Here is a 13,063-nt window from a genome sequence, read left to right on the forward strand (position 1 = left end):
AGACTGGCAAGTGGTAAGCAATTGTTCACTTAAATAAGGACTCTTCTGCCCCAGATGGTGATAAGCACTCGCCTCAAGCATTTTCTTTGGGGGACGTTTCAGGCCCTATATTTTCCCCCTGACTTGCTACAGACCCAAACTAAAGGATCCCGGGCAGCCAAAGCTCACCTCTCCCAGGGACAGCTCATCCAAGTGTCAAATGAGCCCACCCTTCCCCGCTGCAAGGCGTCCTGGAATACTGAAAAACGATAGGATTAGCAACTGCCTGATGGAATGCTTTTTTCTCCCTTTCCCCTTTTTTATTTTGCCCGCCGAGAATACATGGCAAACTTTTTTCTCTTTCTGTTGTTAATACTTGAGATAAAGTCTCCTGAGAGACCAGCAAAAATTGCTGATGCTGACTGTATTTCAAGTCATCATGGCGGGGTATTGGGAAAAGTTTTCAATTAGCAATAATCACGCCTCGGTTTAACCTCATGGGCTATGATACTGCCACTGCGCAAAGCTAAAGGATGCTGGGCAGCCAAAATTCACCCCTCCCAGGGACAGCTCGTTAAAGCCGTGGCTAAACTCAAAGGAGCCCTCCCTTCCCCTGCTGCAAGGCATTCTGGGAGTTGTCCCACTGAGGAATCGGGGCTGCAGGCCCCTTTGTTCTTTCCTTCACGGCAACGCCCTTCCCCTTTTTGGCCTGCCAAGCACACATGGCAAGCTACTCCCTGCTTCCTCTTCTTCTGCTGTTGTTGTTAATACTCAAGATGCTCTGGTTTCTCTTCAGAACCTGTAAATCTTTCACCTTTTACTACAGGTTTCCGTGGAGAGGATCAATCCTGAACAGGGATCTACCTGCAGGGATTATTTTCATCAACATCTCAAGTCTTTCCTTCTGAGGGCTCCTCCACTGTGGATCTTTGAGTTGAGGAATTTTTGACGCAGAGGAAGAGCGGGATAAATTTGCATAGCTCCACCCACTTGACAGAGCGGCTGGGAATTCTCTGCAAGATGACCACCATGGCCCCGCAGCAATGCCGACTTGGAGCCAAAGAAGACTGGCAAGTGGTAAGCAATTGTTCACTTAAATAAGGACTCTTCTGCCCCAGATGGTGATAAGCACTCGCCTCAAGCATTTTCTTTGGGGGACATTTCAGGCCCTATATTTTCCCCCTGACTTGCTACAGACCCAAACTAAAGGATCCCGGGCAGCCAAAGCTCACCTCTCCCAGGGACAGCTCATCCAAGTGTCAAATGAGCCCACCCTTCCCCGCTGCAAGGCGTCCTGGAATACTGAAAAACGACAGGATTGGCAACTGGCTGATGGAATGCTTTTTTCTCCCTTTCCCCTTTTTTATTTTGCCCGCCGAGAATACATGGCAAACTTTTTTCTCTTTCTGTTGTTAATACTTGAGATAAAGTCTCCTGAGAGACCAGCAAAAATTGCCGATGCTGACTGTATTTCAAGTCATCATGGCGGGGTATTGGGAAAAGTTTTCAATTAGCAATAATCACGCCTCGGTTTAACCTCATGGGCTATGATACTGCCACTGCGCAAAGCTAAAGGATGCTGGGCAGCCAAAATTCACCCCTCCCAGGGACAGCTCGTTAAAGCCGTGGCTAAACTCAAAGGAGCCCTCCCTTCCCCTGCTGCAAGGCATTCTGGGAGTTGTCCCACTGAGGAATCGGGGCTGCAGGCCCCTTTGTTCTCTCCTTCACGGCAACGCCCTTCCCCTTTTTGGCCTGCCAAGCACACATGGCAAGCTACTCCCTGCTTCCTCTTCTTCTTCTGTTGTTGTTAATACTCAAGATGCTCTGGTTTCTCTTCAGAACTTGTAAATCTTTCACCTTTTACTACAGGTTTCCGTGGAGAGGATCAATCCTGAACAGGGATCTACCTGCAGGGATTATTTTCATCAACATCTCAAGTCTTTCCTTCTGAGGGCTCCTCCACTGTGGATCTTTGAGTTGAGGAATTTTTGACGCAGAGGAAGAGCGGGATAAATTTGCATAGCTCCACCCACTTGACAGAGCGGCTGGGAATTCTCTGCAAGATGACCACCATGGCCCCGCAGCAATGCCGACTTGGAGCCAAAGAAGACTGGCAAGTGGTAAGCAATTGTTCACTTAAATAAGGACTCTTCTGCCCCAGATGGTGATAAGCACTCGCCTCAAGCATTTTCTTTGGGGGACGTTTCAGGCCCTATATTTTCCCCCTGACTTGCTACAGACCCAAACTAAAGGATCCCGGGCAGCCAAAGCTCACCTCTCCCAGGGACAGCTCATCCAAGTGTCAAATGAGCCCACCCTTCCCCGCTGCAAGGCGTCCTGGAATACTGAAAAACGACAGGATTGGCAACTGGCTGATGGAATGCTTTTTTCTCCCTTTCCCCTTTTTTATTTTGCCCGCCGAGAATACATGGCAAACTTTTTTCTCTTTCTGTTGTTAATACTTGAGATAAAGTCTCCTGAGAGACCAGCAAAAATTGCCGATGCTGACTGTATTTCAAGTCATCATGGCGGGGTATTGGGAAAAGTTTTCAATTAGCAATAATCACGCCTCGGTTTAACCTCATTGGCTATGATACTGCCACTGCGCAAAGCTAAAGGATGCTGGGCAGCCAAAATTCACCCCTCCCAGGGACAGCTCGTTAAAGCCGTGGCTAAACTCAAAGGAGCCCTCCCTTCCCCTGCTGCAAGGCATTCTGGGAGTTGTCCCACTGAGGAATCGGGGCTGCAGGCCCCTTTGTTCTCTCCTTCACGGCAACGCCCTTCCCCTTTTTGGCCTGCCAAGCACACATGGCAAGCTACTCCCTGCTTCTTCTTCTTCTGCTGTTGTTGTTAATACTCAAGATGCTCTGGTTTCTCTTCAGAACCTGTAAATCTTTCACCTTTTACTACAGTTTCCGTGGAGAGGATCAATCCTGAACAGGGATCTACCTGCAGGGATTATTTTCATCAACATCTCAAGTCTTTCCTTCTGAGGGCTCCTCCACTGTGGATCTTTGAGTTGAGGAATTTTTGACGCAGAGGAAGAGCGGGATAAATTTGCATAGCTCCACCCACTTGACAGTGCGCCTGGGAATTCTCTGCAAGATGACCACCATGGCCCCGCAGCAATGCCGACTTGGAGCCAAAGAAGACTGGCAAGTGGTAAGCAATTGTTCACTTAAATAAGGACTCTTCTGCCCCAGATGGCGATAAGCACTCGCCTCAAGCATTTTCTTTGGGGGACGCTTCAGGCCCTATATTTTCCCCCTGACTTGCTACAGACCCAAGCTAAAGGATCCCGGGCAGCCAAAGCTCACCTCTCCCAGGGACAGCTCATCCAAGTGTCAAATGAGCCCACCCTTCCCCGCTGCAAGGCGTCCTGGAATACTGAAAAACGACAGGATTGGCAACTGCCTGATGGAATGCTTTTTTCTCCCTTTCCCCTTTTTTATTTTGCCTGCCGAGAATACATGGCAAACTTTTTTCTCTTTCTGTTGTTAATACTTGAGATAAAGTCTCCTGAGAGACCAGCAAAAATTGCCGATGCTGACTGTATTTCAAGTCATCATGGCGGGGTATTGGGAAAAGTTTTCAATTAGCAATAATCACGCTTCGGTTTAACCTCATGGGCTATGATACTGCCACTGCGCAAAGCTAAAGGATGCTGGGCAGCCAAAATTCACCCCTCCCAGGGACAGCTCGTTAAAGCCGTGGCTAAACTCAAAGGAGCCCTCCCTTCCCCTGCTGCAAGGCATTCTGGGAGTTGTCCCACTGAGGAATCGGGGCTGCAGGCCCCTTTGTTCTCTCCTTCACGGCAACGCCCTTCCCCTTTTTGGCCTGCCAAGCACACATGGCAAGCTACTCCCTGCTTCCTCTTCTTCTGCTGTTGTTGTTAATACTCAAGATGCTCTGGTTTCTCTTCAGAACCTGTAAATCTTTCACCTTTTACTACAGGTTTCCGTGGAGAGGATCAATCCTGAACAGGGATCTACCTGCAGGGATTATTTTCATCAACATCTCAAGTCTTTCCTTCTGAGGGCTCCTCCACTGTGGATCTTTGAGTTGAGGAATTTTTGACGCAGAGGAAGAGCCGGATAAATTTGCATAGCTCCACCCACTTGACAGAGCGGCTGGGAATTCTCTGCAAGATGACCACCATGGCCCCGCAGCAATGCCAACTTGGAGCCAAAGAAGACTGGCAAGTGGTAAGCAATTGTTCACTTAAATAAGGACTCTTCTGCCCCAGATGGCGATAAGCACTCGCCTCAAGCATTTTCTTTGGGGGACGTTTCAGGCCCTATATTTTCCCCCTGACTTGCTACAGACCCAAATTAAAGGATCCCGGGCAGCCAAAGCTCACCTCTCCCAGGGACAGCTCATCCAAGTGTCAAATGAGCCCACCCTTCCCCGCTGCAAGGCGTCCTGGAATACTGAAAAACGATAGGATTAGCAACTGCCTGATGGAATGCTTTTTTCTCCCTTTCCCCTTTTTTATTTTGCCCGCCGAGAATACATGGCAAACTTTTTTCTCTTTCTGTTGTTAATACTTGAGATAAAGTCTCCTGAGAGACCAGCAAAACTTGCCGATGCTGACTGTATTTCAAGTCATCATGGCGGGGTATTGGGAAAAGTTTTCAATTAGCAATAATCACGCCTCGGTTTAACCTCATGGGCTATGATACTGCCACTGCGCAAAGCTAAAGGATGCTGGGCAGCCAAAATTCACCCCTCCCAGGGACAGCTCGTTAAAGCCGTGGCTAAACTCAAAGGAGCCCTCCCTTCCCCTGCTGCAAGGCATTCTGGGAGTTGTCCCACTGAGGAATCGGGGCTGCAGGCCCCTTTGTTCTTTCCTTCACGGCAACGCCCTTCCCCTTTTTGGCCTGCCAAGCACACATGGCAAGCTACTCCCTGCTTCCTCTTCTTCTGCTGTTGTTGTTAATACTCAAGATGCTCTGGTTTCTCTTCAGAACCTGTAAATCTTTCACCTTTTACTACAGGTTTCCGTGGAGAGGATCAATCCTGAACAGGGATCTACCTGCAGGGATTATTTTCATCAACATCTCAAGTCTTTCCTTCTGAGGGCTCCTCCACTGTGGATCTTTGAGTTGAGGAATTTTTGACGCAGAGGAAGAGCCGGATAAATTTGCATAGCTCCACCCACTTGACAGAGCGGCTGGGAATTCTCTGCAAGATGACCACCATGGCCCCGCAGCAATGCCAACTTGGAGCCAAAGAAGACTGGCAAGTGGTAAGCAATTGTTCACTTAAATAAGGACTCTTCTGCCCCAGATGGCGATAAGCACTCGCCTCAAGCATTTTCTTTGGGGGACGTTTCAGGCCCTATATTTTCCCCCTGACTTGCTACAGACCCAAATTAAAGGATCCCGGGCAGCCAAAGCTCACCTCTCCCAGGGACAGCTCATCCAAGTGTCAAATGAGCCCACCCTTCCTCGCTGCAAGGCGTCCTGGAATACTGAAAAACGATAGGATTAGCAACTGGCTGATGGAATGCTTTTTTCTCCCTTTCCCCTTTTTTATTTTGCCCGCCGAGAATACATGGCAAACTTTTTTCTCTTTCTGTTGTTAATACTTGAGATAAAGTCTCCTGAGAGACCAGCAAAACTTGCCGATGCTGACTGTATTTCAAGTCATCATGGCGGGGTATTGGGAAAAGTTTTCAATTAGCAATAATCACGCCTCGGTTTAACCTCATGGGCTATGATACTGCCACTGCGCAAAGCTAAAGGATGCTGGGCAGCCAAAATTCACCCCTCCCAGGGACAGCTCGTTAAAGCCGTGGCTAAACTCAAAGGAGCCCTCCCTTCCCCTGCTGCAAGGCATTCTGGGAGTTGTCCCACTGAGGAATCGGGGCTGCAGGCCCCTTTGTTCTTTCCTTCACGGCAACGCCCTTCCCCTTTTTGGCCTGCCAAGCACACATGGCAAGCTACTCCCTGCTTCCTCTTCTTCTGCTGTTGTTGTTAATACTCAAGATGCTCTGGTTTCTCTTCAGAACCTGTAAATCTTTCACCTTTTACTACAGGTTTCCGTGGAGAGGATCAATCCTGAACAGGGATCTACCTGCAGGGATTATTTTCATCAACATCTCAAGTCTTTCCTTCTGAGGGCTCCTCCACTGTGGATTTTTGAGTTGAGGAATTTTTGACGCAGAGGAAGAGCGGGATAAATTTGCATAGCTCCACCCACTTGACAGAGCGGCTGGGAATTCTCTGCAAGATGACCACCATGGCCCCGCAGCAATGCCGACTTGGAGCCAAAGAAGACTGGCAAGTGGTAAGCAATTGTTCACTTAAATAAGGACTCTTCTGCCCCAGATGGTGATAAGCACTCGCCTCAAGCATTTTCTTTGGGGGACATTTCAGGCCCTATATTTTCCCCCTGACTTGCTACAGACCCAAACTAAAGGATCCCGGGCAGCCAAAGCTTACCTCTCCCGGGGACAGCTCATCCAAGTGTCAAATGAGCCCACCCTTCCCCGCTGCAAGGCGTCCTGGAATACTGAAAAACGACAGGATTGGCAACTGGCTGATGGAATGCTTTTTTCTCCCTTTCCCCTTTTTTATTTTGCCCGCCGAGAATACATGGCAAACTTTTTTCTCTTTCTGTTGTTAATACTTGAGATAAAGTCTCCTAAGAGACCAGCAAAAATTGCCGATGCTGACTGTATTTCAAGTCATCATGGCGGGGTATTGGGAAAAGTTTTCAATTAGCAATAATCACGCCTCGGTTTAACCTCATGGGCTATGATACTGCCACTGCGCAAAGCTAAAGGATGCTGGGCAGCCAAAATTCACCCCTCCCAGGGACAGCTCGTTAAAGCCGTGGCTAAACTCAAAGGAGCCCTCCCTTCCCCTGCTGCAAGGCATTCTGGGAGTTGTCCCACTGAGGAATCCGGGCTGCAGGCCCCTTTGTTCTCTCCTTCACGGCAACGCCCTTCCCCTTTTTGGCCTGCCAAGCACACATGGCAAGCTACTCCCTGCTTCCTCTTCTTCTGCTGTTGTTGTTAATACTCAAGATGCTCTGGTTTCTCTTCAGAACCTGTAAATCTTTCACCTTTTACTACAGGTTTCTGTGGAGAGGATCAATCCTGAACAGGGATCTACCTGCAGGGATTATTTTCATCAACATCTCAAGTCTTTCCTTCTGAGGGCTCCTCCACTGTGGATCTTTGAGTTGAGGAATTTTTGACGCAGAGGAAGAGCGGGATAAATTTGCATAGCTCCACCCACTTGACAGAGCGGCTGGGAATTCTCTGCAAGATGACCACCATGGCCCCGCAGCAATGCCGACTTGGAGCCAAAGAAGACTGGCAAGTGGTAAGCAATTGTTCACTTAAATAAGGACTCTTCTGCCCCAGATGGTGATAAGCACTCGCCTCAAGCATTTTCTTTGGGGGACGTTTCAGGCCCTATATTTTCCCCCTGACTTGCTACAGACCCAAACTAAAGGATCCCGGGCAGCCAAAGCTCACCTCTCCCAGGGACAGCTCATCCAAGTGTCAAATGAGCCCACCCTTCCCCGCTGCAAGGCGTCCTGGAATACTGAAAAACGACAGGATTGGCAACTGGCTGATGGAATGCTTTTTTCTCCCTTTCCCCTTTTTTATTTTGCCTGCCGAGAATACATGGCAAACTTTTTTCTCTTTCTGTTGTTAATACTTGAGATAAAGTCTCCTGAGAGACCAGCAAAAATTGCCGATGCTGACTGTATTTCAAGTCATCATGGCGGGGTATTGGGAAAAGTTTTCAATTAGCAATAATCACGCCTCGGTTTAACCTCATGGGCTATGATACTGCCACTGCGCAAAGCTAAAGGATGCTGGGCAGCCAAAATTCACCCCTCCCAGGGACAGCTCGTTAAAGCCGTGGCTAAACTCAAAGGAGCCCTCCCTTCCCCTGCTGCAAGGCATTCTGGGAGTTGTCCCACTGAGGAATCGGGGCTGCAGGCCCCTTTGTTCTCTCCTTCACGGCAACGCCCTTCCCCTTTTTGGCCTGCCAAGCACACATGGCAAGCTACTCCCTGCTTCCTCTTCTTCTGCTGTTGTTGTTAATACTCAAGATGCTCTGGTTTCTCTTCAGAACCTGTAAATCTTTCACCTTTTACTACAGGTTTCCGTGGAGAGGATCAATCCTGAACAGGGATCTACCTGCAGGGATTATTTTCATCAACATCTCAAGTCTTTCCTTCTGAGGGCTCCTCCACTGTGGATCTTTGAGTTGAGGAATTTTTGACGCAGAGGAAGAGCCGGATAAATTTGCATAGCTCCACCCACTTGACAGAGCGGCTGGGAATTCTCTGCAAGATGACCACCATGGCCCCGCAGCAATGCCAACTTGGAGCCAAAGAAGACTGGCAAGTGGTAAGCAATTGTTCACTTAAATAAGGACTCTTCTGCCCCAGATGGCGATAAGCACTCGCCTCAAGCATTTTCTTTGGGGGACGCTTCAGGCCCTATATTTTCCCCCTGACTTGCTACAGACCCAAATTAAAGGATCCCGGGCAGCCAAAGCTCACCTCTCCCAGGGACAGCTCATCCAAGTGTCAAATGAGCCCACCCTTCCCCGCTGCAAGGCGTCCTGGAATACTGAAAAACGATAGGATTAGCAACTGCCTGATGGAATGCTTTTTTTCTCCCTTTCCCCTTTTTTATTTTGCCCGCCGAGAATACATGGCAAACTTTTTTCTCTTTCTGTTGTTAATACTTGAGATAAAGTCTCCTGAGAGACCAGCAAAAATTGCCGATGCTGACTGTATTTCAAGTCATCATGGCGGGGTATTGGGAAAAGTTTTCAATTAGCAATAATCACGCCTCGGTTTAACCTCATGGGCTATGATACTGCCACTGCGCAAAGCTAAAGGATGCTGGGCAGCCAAAATTCACCCCTCCCAGGGACAGCTCGTTAAAGCCGTGGCTAAACTCAAAGGAGCCCTCCCTTCCCCTGCTGCAAGGCATTCTGGGAGTTGTCCCACTGAGGAATCGGGGCTGCAGGCCCCTTTGTTCTTTCCTTCACGGCAACGCCCTTCCCCTTTTTGGCCTGCCAAGCACACATGGCAAGCTACTCCCTGCTTCCTCTTCTTCTGCTGTTGTTGTTAATACTCAAGATGCTCTGGTTTCTCTTCAGAACCTGTAAATCTTTCACCTTTTACTACAAGTTTCCGTGGAGAGGATCAATCCTGAACAGGGATCTACCTGCAGGGATTATTTTCATCAACATCTCAAGTCTTTCCTTCTGAGGGCTCCTCCACTGTAGATCTTTGAGTTGAGGAATTTTTGACGCAGAGGAAGAGCGGGATAAATTTGCATAGCTCCACCCACTTGACAGAGCGGCTGGGAATTCTCTGCAAGATGACCACCATGGCCCCGCAGCAATGCCGACTTGGAGCCAAAGAAGACTGGCAAGTGGTAAGCAATTGTTCACTTAAATAAGGACTCTTCTGCCCCAGATGGTGATAAGCACTCGCCTCAAGCATTTTCTTTGGGGGACGCTTCAGGCCCTATATTTTCCCCCTGACTTGCTACAGACCCAAACTAAAGGATCCCGGGCAGCCAAAGCTCACCTCTCCCAGGGACAGCTCATCCAAGTGTCAAATGAGCCCACCCTTCCCCGCTGCAAGGCGTCCTGGAATACTGAAAAACGACAGGATAGGCAACTGCCTGAAGGAATGCTTTTTTCTCTCTTTCCCCTTTTTTATTTTGCCCGCCGAGAATACATGGCAAACTCTTTTCTCTTTCTGTTGTTAATACTTAAGATAAAGTCTCCTGAGAGACCAGCAAAAATTGCCTATGCTGACTGTATTTCAAGTCATCATGGCGGGGTATTGGGAAAAGTTTTCAATTAGCAATAATCACGCCTCGGTTTAACCTCATGGGATGTGATACTGCCACTGCGCAAAGCTAAAGGATGCTGGGCATCCAAAATTCACCCCTCCCAGGGACAGCTCGTTAAAGCCGTGGCTAAACTCAAAGGAGCCCTCCCTTCCCCTGCTGCAAGGCATTCTGGGAGTTGTCCCACTGAGGAATCGGGGCTGCAGGCCCCTTTGTTCTCTCCTTCACGGCAACGCCCTTCCCCTTTTTGGCCTGCCAAGCACACATGGCAAGCTACTCCCTGCTTCTTCTTCTTCTGCTGTTGTTGTTAATACTCAAGATGCTCTGGTTTCTCTTCAGAACCTGTAAATCTTTCACCTTTTACTACAGTTTCCGTGGAGAGGATCAATCCTGAACAGGGATCTACCTGCAGGGATTATTTTCATCAACATCTCAAGTCTTTCCTTCTGAGGGCTCCTCCACTGTGGATCTTTGAGTTGAGGAATTTTTGACGCAGAGGAAGAGCGGGATAAATTTGCATAGCTCCACCCACTTGACAGATGCGGCCTGGGAATTCTCTGCAAGATGACCACCATGGCCCCGCAGCAATGCCGACTTGGAGCCAAAGAAGACTGGCAAGTGGTAAGCAATTGTTCACTTAAATAAGGACTCTTCTGCCCCAGATGGCGATAAGCACTCGCCTCAAGCATTTTCTTTGGGGGACGCTTCAGGCCCTATATTTTCCCCCTGACTTGCTACAGACCCAAGCTAAAGGATCCCGGGCAGCCAAAGCTCACCTCTCCCAGGGACAGCTCATCCAAGTGTCAAATGAGCCCACCCTTCCCCGCTGCAAGGCGTCCTGGAATACTGAAAAACGACAGGATTGGCAACTGGCTGATGGAATGCTTTTTTCTCCCTTTCCCCTTTTTTATTTTGCCTGCCGAGAATACATGGCAAACTTTTTTCTCTTTCTGTTGTTAATACTTGAGATAAAGTCTCCTGAGAGACCAGCAAAAATTGCCGATGCTGACTGTATTTCAAGTCATCATGGCGGGGTATTGGGAAAAGTTTTCAATTAGCAATAATCACGCTTCGGTTTAACCTCATGGGCTATGATACTGCCACTGCGCAAAGCTAAAGGATGCTGGGCAGCCAAAATTCACCCCTCCCAGGGACAGCTCGTTAAAGCCGTGGCTAAACTCAAAGGAGCCCTCCCTTCCCCTGCTGCAAGGCATTCTGGGAGTTGTCCCACTGAGGAATCGGGGCTGCAGGCCCCTTTGTTCTCTCCTTCACGGCAACGCCCTTCCCCTTTTTGGCCTGCCAAGCACACATGGCAAGCTACTCCCTGCTTCCTCTTCTTCTGCTGTTGTTGTTAATACTCAAGATGCTCTGGTTTCTCTTCAGAACCTGTAAATCTTTCACCTTTTACTACAGGTTTCCGTGGAGAGGATCAATCCTGAACAGGGATCTACCTGCAGGGATTATTTTCATCAACATCTCAAGTCTTTCCTTCTGAGGGCTCCTCCACTGTGGATCTTTGAGTTGAGGAATTTTTGACGCAGAGGAAGAGCCGGATAAATTTGCATAGCTCCACCCACTTGACAGAGCGGCTGGGAATTCTCTGCAAGATGACCACCATGGCCCCGCAGCAATGCCGACTTGGAGCCAAAGAAGACTGGCAAGTGGTAAGCAATTGTTCACTTAAATAAGGACTCTTCTGCCCCAGATGGCGATAAGCACTCGCCTCAAGCATTTTCTTTGGGGGACGCTTCAGGCCCTATATTTTCCCCCTGACTTGCTACAGACCCAAACTAATGGATCCCGGGCAGCCAAAGCTCACCTCTCCCAGGGACAGCTCATCCAAGTGTCAAATGAGCCCACCCTTCCCCGCTGCAAGGCGTCCTGGAATACTGAAAAACGACAGGATTGGCAACTGGCTGATGGAATGCTTTTTTCTCCCTTTCCCCTTTTTTATTTTGCCCGCCGAGAATACATGCCAAACTTTTTTCTCTTTCTGTTGTTAATACTTGAGATAAAGTCTCCTGAGAGACCAGCAAAAATTGCCGATGCTGACTGTATTTCAAGTCATCATGGCGGGGTATTGGGAAAAGTTTTCAATTAGCAATAATCACGCCTCGGTTTAACCTCATGGGCTATGATACTGCCACTGCGCAAAGCTAAAGGATGCTGGGCAGCCAAAATTCACCCCTCCCAGGGACAGCTCGTTAAAGCCGTGGCTAAACTCAAAGGAGCCCTCCCTTCCCCTGCTGCAAGGCATTCTGGGAGTTGTCCCACTGAGGAATCGGGGCTGCAGGCCCCTTTGTTCTCTCCTTCACGGCAACGCCCTTCCCCTTTTTGGCCTGCCAAGCACACATGGCAAGCTACTCCCTGCTTCCTCTTCTTCTTCTGTTGTTGTTAATACTCAAGATGCTCTGGTTTCTCTTCAGAACCTGTAAATCTTTCACCTTTTACTACAGGTTTCCGTGGAGAGGATCAATCCTGAACAGGGATCTACCTGCAGGGATTATTTTCATCAACATCTCAAGTCTTTCCTTCTGAGGGCTCCTCCACTGTGGATCTTTGAGTTGAGGAATTTTTGACGCAGAGGAAGAGCGGGATAAATTTGCATAGCTCCACCCACTTGACAGAGCGGCTGGGAATTCTCTGCAAGATGACCACCATGGCCCCGCAGCAATGCCGACTTGGAGCCAAAGAAGACTGGCAAGTGGTAAGCAATTGTTCACTTAAATAAGGACTCTTCTGCCCCAGATGGTGATAAGCACTCGCCTCAAGCATTTTCTTTGGGGGACGTTTCAGGCCCTATATTTTCCCCCTGACTTGCTACAGACCCAAACTAAAGGATCCCGGGCAGCCAAAGCTCACCTCTCCCAGGGACAGCTCATCCAAGTGTCAAATGAGCCCACCCTTCCCCGCTGCAAGGCGTCCTGGAATACTGAAAAACGACAGGATTGGCAACTGGCTGATGGAATGCTTTTTTCTCCCTTTCCCCTTTTTTATTTTGCCCGCCGAGAATACATGGCAAACTTTATTCTCTTTCTGTTGTTAATACTTGAGTTAAAGTCTCCTGAGAGACCAGCAAAAATTGCCGATGCTGACTGTATTTCAAGTCATCATGGCGGGGTATTGGGAAAAGTTTTCAATTAGCAATAATCACGCCTCGGTTTAACCTCATGGGCTATGATACTGCCACTGCGCAAAGCTAAAGGATGCTGGGCAGCCAAAATTCACCCCTCCCAGGGA

General features: G+C 48.8%; 23 non-coding genes across 23 annotated transcripts; 10 read left to right on the forward strand and 13 right to left on the reverse strand.

Moving 5' to 3' along the window:
* Positions 1-366: 366 nt before the first annotated feature.
* LOC138781255 (U4 spliceosomal RNA) lies at positions 367-507 on the reverse strand. The gene has a single exon (XR_011361456.1). It is a non-coding gene; the product is annotated as a U4 spliceosomal RNA (small nuclear RNA).
* Positions 508-755: 248 nt separating this feature from the next.
* On the forward strand, positions 756-869 carry LOC138781738 (U5 spliceosomal RNA). Its single transcript, XR_011361504.1, has one exon. It is a non-coding gene; the product is annotated as a U5 spliceosomal RNA (small nuclear RNA).
* Positions 870-1,409: 540 nt separating this feature from the next.
* On the reverse strand, positions 1,410-1,550 carry LOC138780986 (U4 spliceosomal RNA). The gene has a single exon (XR_011361376.1). It is a non-coding gene; the product is annotated as a U4 spliceosomal RNA (small nuclear RNA).
* A 248-nt stretch (positions 1,551-1,798) lies between these two features.
* On the forward strand, positions 1,799-1,912 carry LOC138781497 (U5 spliceosomal RNA). Its single transcript, XR_011361482.1, has one exon. It is a non-coding gene; the product is annotated as a U5 spliceosomal RNA (small nuclear RNA).
* Positions 1,913-2,452: 540 nt separating this feature from the next.
* Positions 2,453-2,593, reverse strand: LOC138780815 (U4 spliceosomal RNA). The gene has a single exon (XR_011361353.1). It is a non-coding gene; the product is annotated as a U4 spliceosomal RNA (small nuclear RNA).
* A 901-nt stretch (positions 2,594-3,494) lies between these two features.
* Positions 3,495-3,635, reverse strand: LOC138781343 (U4 spliceosomal RNA). Its single transcript, XR_011361468.1, has one exon. It is a non-coding gene; the product is annotated as a U4 spliceosomal RNA (small nuclear RNA).
* Positions 3,636-3,883: 248 nt separating this feature from the next.
* On the forward strand, positions 3,884-3,997 carry LOC138781749 (U5 spliceosomal RNA). Its single transcript, XR_011361505.1, has one exon. It is a non-coding gene; the product is annotated as a U5 spliceosomal RNA (small nuclear RNA).
* A 540-nt stretch (positions 3,998-4,537) lies between these two features.
* On the reverse strand, positions 4,538-4,678 carry LOC138781277 (U4 spliceosomal RNA). Its single transcript, XR_011361460.1, has one exon. It is a non-coding gene; the product is annotated as a U4 spliceosomal RNA (small nuclear RNA).
* Positions 4,679-4,926: 248 nt separating this feature from the next.
* Positions 4,927-5,040, forward strand: LOC138781760 (U5 spliceosomal RNA). Its single transcript, XR_011361506.1, has one exon. It is a non-coding gene; the product is annotated as a U5 spliceosomal RNA (small nuclear RNA).
* A 540-nt stretch (positions 5,041-5,580) lies between these two features.
* Positions 5,581-5,721, reverse strand: LOC138781288 (U4 spliceosomal RNA). Its single transcript, XR_011361463.1, has one exon. It is a non-coding gene; the product is annotated as a U4 spliceosomal RNA (small nuclear RNA).
* A 248-nt stretch (positions 5,722-5,969) lies between these two features.
* LOC138781771 (U5 spliceosomal RNA) lies at positions 5,970-6,083 on the forward strand. The gene has a single exon (XR_011361507.1). It is a non-coding gene; the product is annotated as a U5 spliceosomal RNA (small nuclear RNA).
* Positions 6,084-6,623: 540 nt separating this feature from the next.
* On the reverse strand, positions 6,624-6,764 carry LOC138780841 (U4 spliceosomal RNA). Its single transcript, XR_011361356.1, has one exon. It is a non-coding gene; the product is annotated as a U4 spliceosomal RNA (small nuclear RNA).
* Positions 6,765-7,012: 248 nt separating this feature from the next.
* On the forward strand, positions 7,013-7,126 carry LOC138781809 (U5 spliceosomal RNA). The gene has a single exon (XR_011361531.1). It is a non-coding gene; the product is annotated as a U5 spliceosomal RNA (small nuclear RNA).
* A 540-nt stretch (positions 7,127-7,666) lies between these two features.
* On the reverse strand, positions 7,667-7,807 carry LOC138781008 (U4 spliceosomal RNA). Its single transcript, XR_011361378.1, has one exon. It is a non-coding gene; the product is annotated as a U4 spliceosomal RNA (small nuclear RNA).
* A 248-nt stretch (positions 7,808-8,055) lies between these two features.
* On the forward strand, positions 8,056-8,169 carry LOC138781781 (U5 spliceosomal RNA). The gene has a single exon (XR_011361508.1). It is a non-coding gene; the product is annotated as a U5 spliceosomal RNA (small nuclear RNA).
* A 541-nt stretch (positions 8,170-8,710) lies between these two features.
* Positions 8,711-8,851, reverse strand: LOC138781019 (U4 spliceosomal RNA). The gene has a single exon (XR_011361379.1). It is a non-coding gene; the product is annotated as a U4 spliceosomal RNA (small nuclear RNA).
* A 248-nt stretch (positions 8,852-9,099) lies between these two features.
* Positions 9,100-9,213, forward strand: LOC138781812 (U5 spliceosomal RNA). Its single transcript, XR_011361534.1, has one exon. It is a non-coding gene; the product is annotated as a U5 spliceosomal RNA (small nuclear RNA).
* A 540-nt stretch (positions 9,214-9,753) lies between these two features.
* LOC138781200 (U4 spliceosomal RNA) lies at positions 9,754-9,894 on the reverse strand. Its single transcript, XR_011361451.1, has one exon. It is a non-coding gene; the product is annotated as a U4 spliceosomal RNA (small nuclear RNA).
* Positions 9,895-10,797: 903 nt separating this feature from the next.
* On the reverse strand, positions 10,798-10,938 carry LOC138781354 (U4 spliceosomal RNA). The gene has a single exon (XR_011361469.1). It is a non-coding gene; the product is annotated as a U4 spliceosomal RNA (small nuclear RNA).
* Positions 10,939-11,186: 248 nt separating this feature from the next.
* Positions 11,187-11,300, forward strand: LOC138781786 (U5 spliceosomal RNA). The gene has a single exon (XR_011361510.1). It is a non-coding gene; the product is annotated as a U5 spliceosomal RNA (small nuclear RNA).
* Positions 11,301-11,840: 540 nt separating this feature from the next.
* On the reverse strand, positions 11,841-11,981 carry LOC138781030 (U4 spliceosomal RNA). The gene has a single exon (XR_011361380.1). It is a non-coding gene; the product is annotated as a U4 spliceosomal RNA (small nuclear RNA).
* A 248-nt stretch (positions 11,982-12,229) lies between these two features.
* Positions 12,230-12,343, forward strand: LOC138781787 (U5 spliceosomal RNA). The gene has a single exon (XR_011361511.1). It is a non-coding gene; the product is annotated as a U5 spliceosomal RNA (small nuclear RNA).
* A 540-nt stretch (positions 12,344-12,883) lies between these two features.
* LOC138781041 (U4 spliceosomal RNA) lies at positions 12,884-13,024 on the reverse strand. The gene has a single exon (XR_011361381.1). It is a non-coding gene; the product is annotated as a U4 spliceosomal RNA (small nuclear RNA).
* Between the last annotated feature and the right edge of the window lie 39 nt (positions 13,025-13,063).

This window comes from Dendropsophus ebraccatus, chromosome 1 (assembly GCF_027789765.1).
Source record: "Dendropsophus ebraccatus isolate aDenEbr1 chromosome 1, aDenEbr1.pat, whole genome shotgun sequence".
NCBI lineage: Eukaryota > Metazoa > Chordata > Amphibia > Anura > Hylidae > Dendropsophus > Dendropsophus ebraccatus.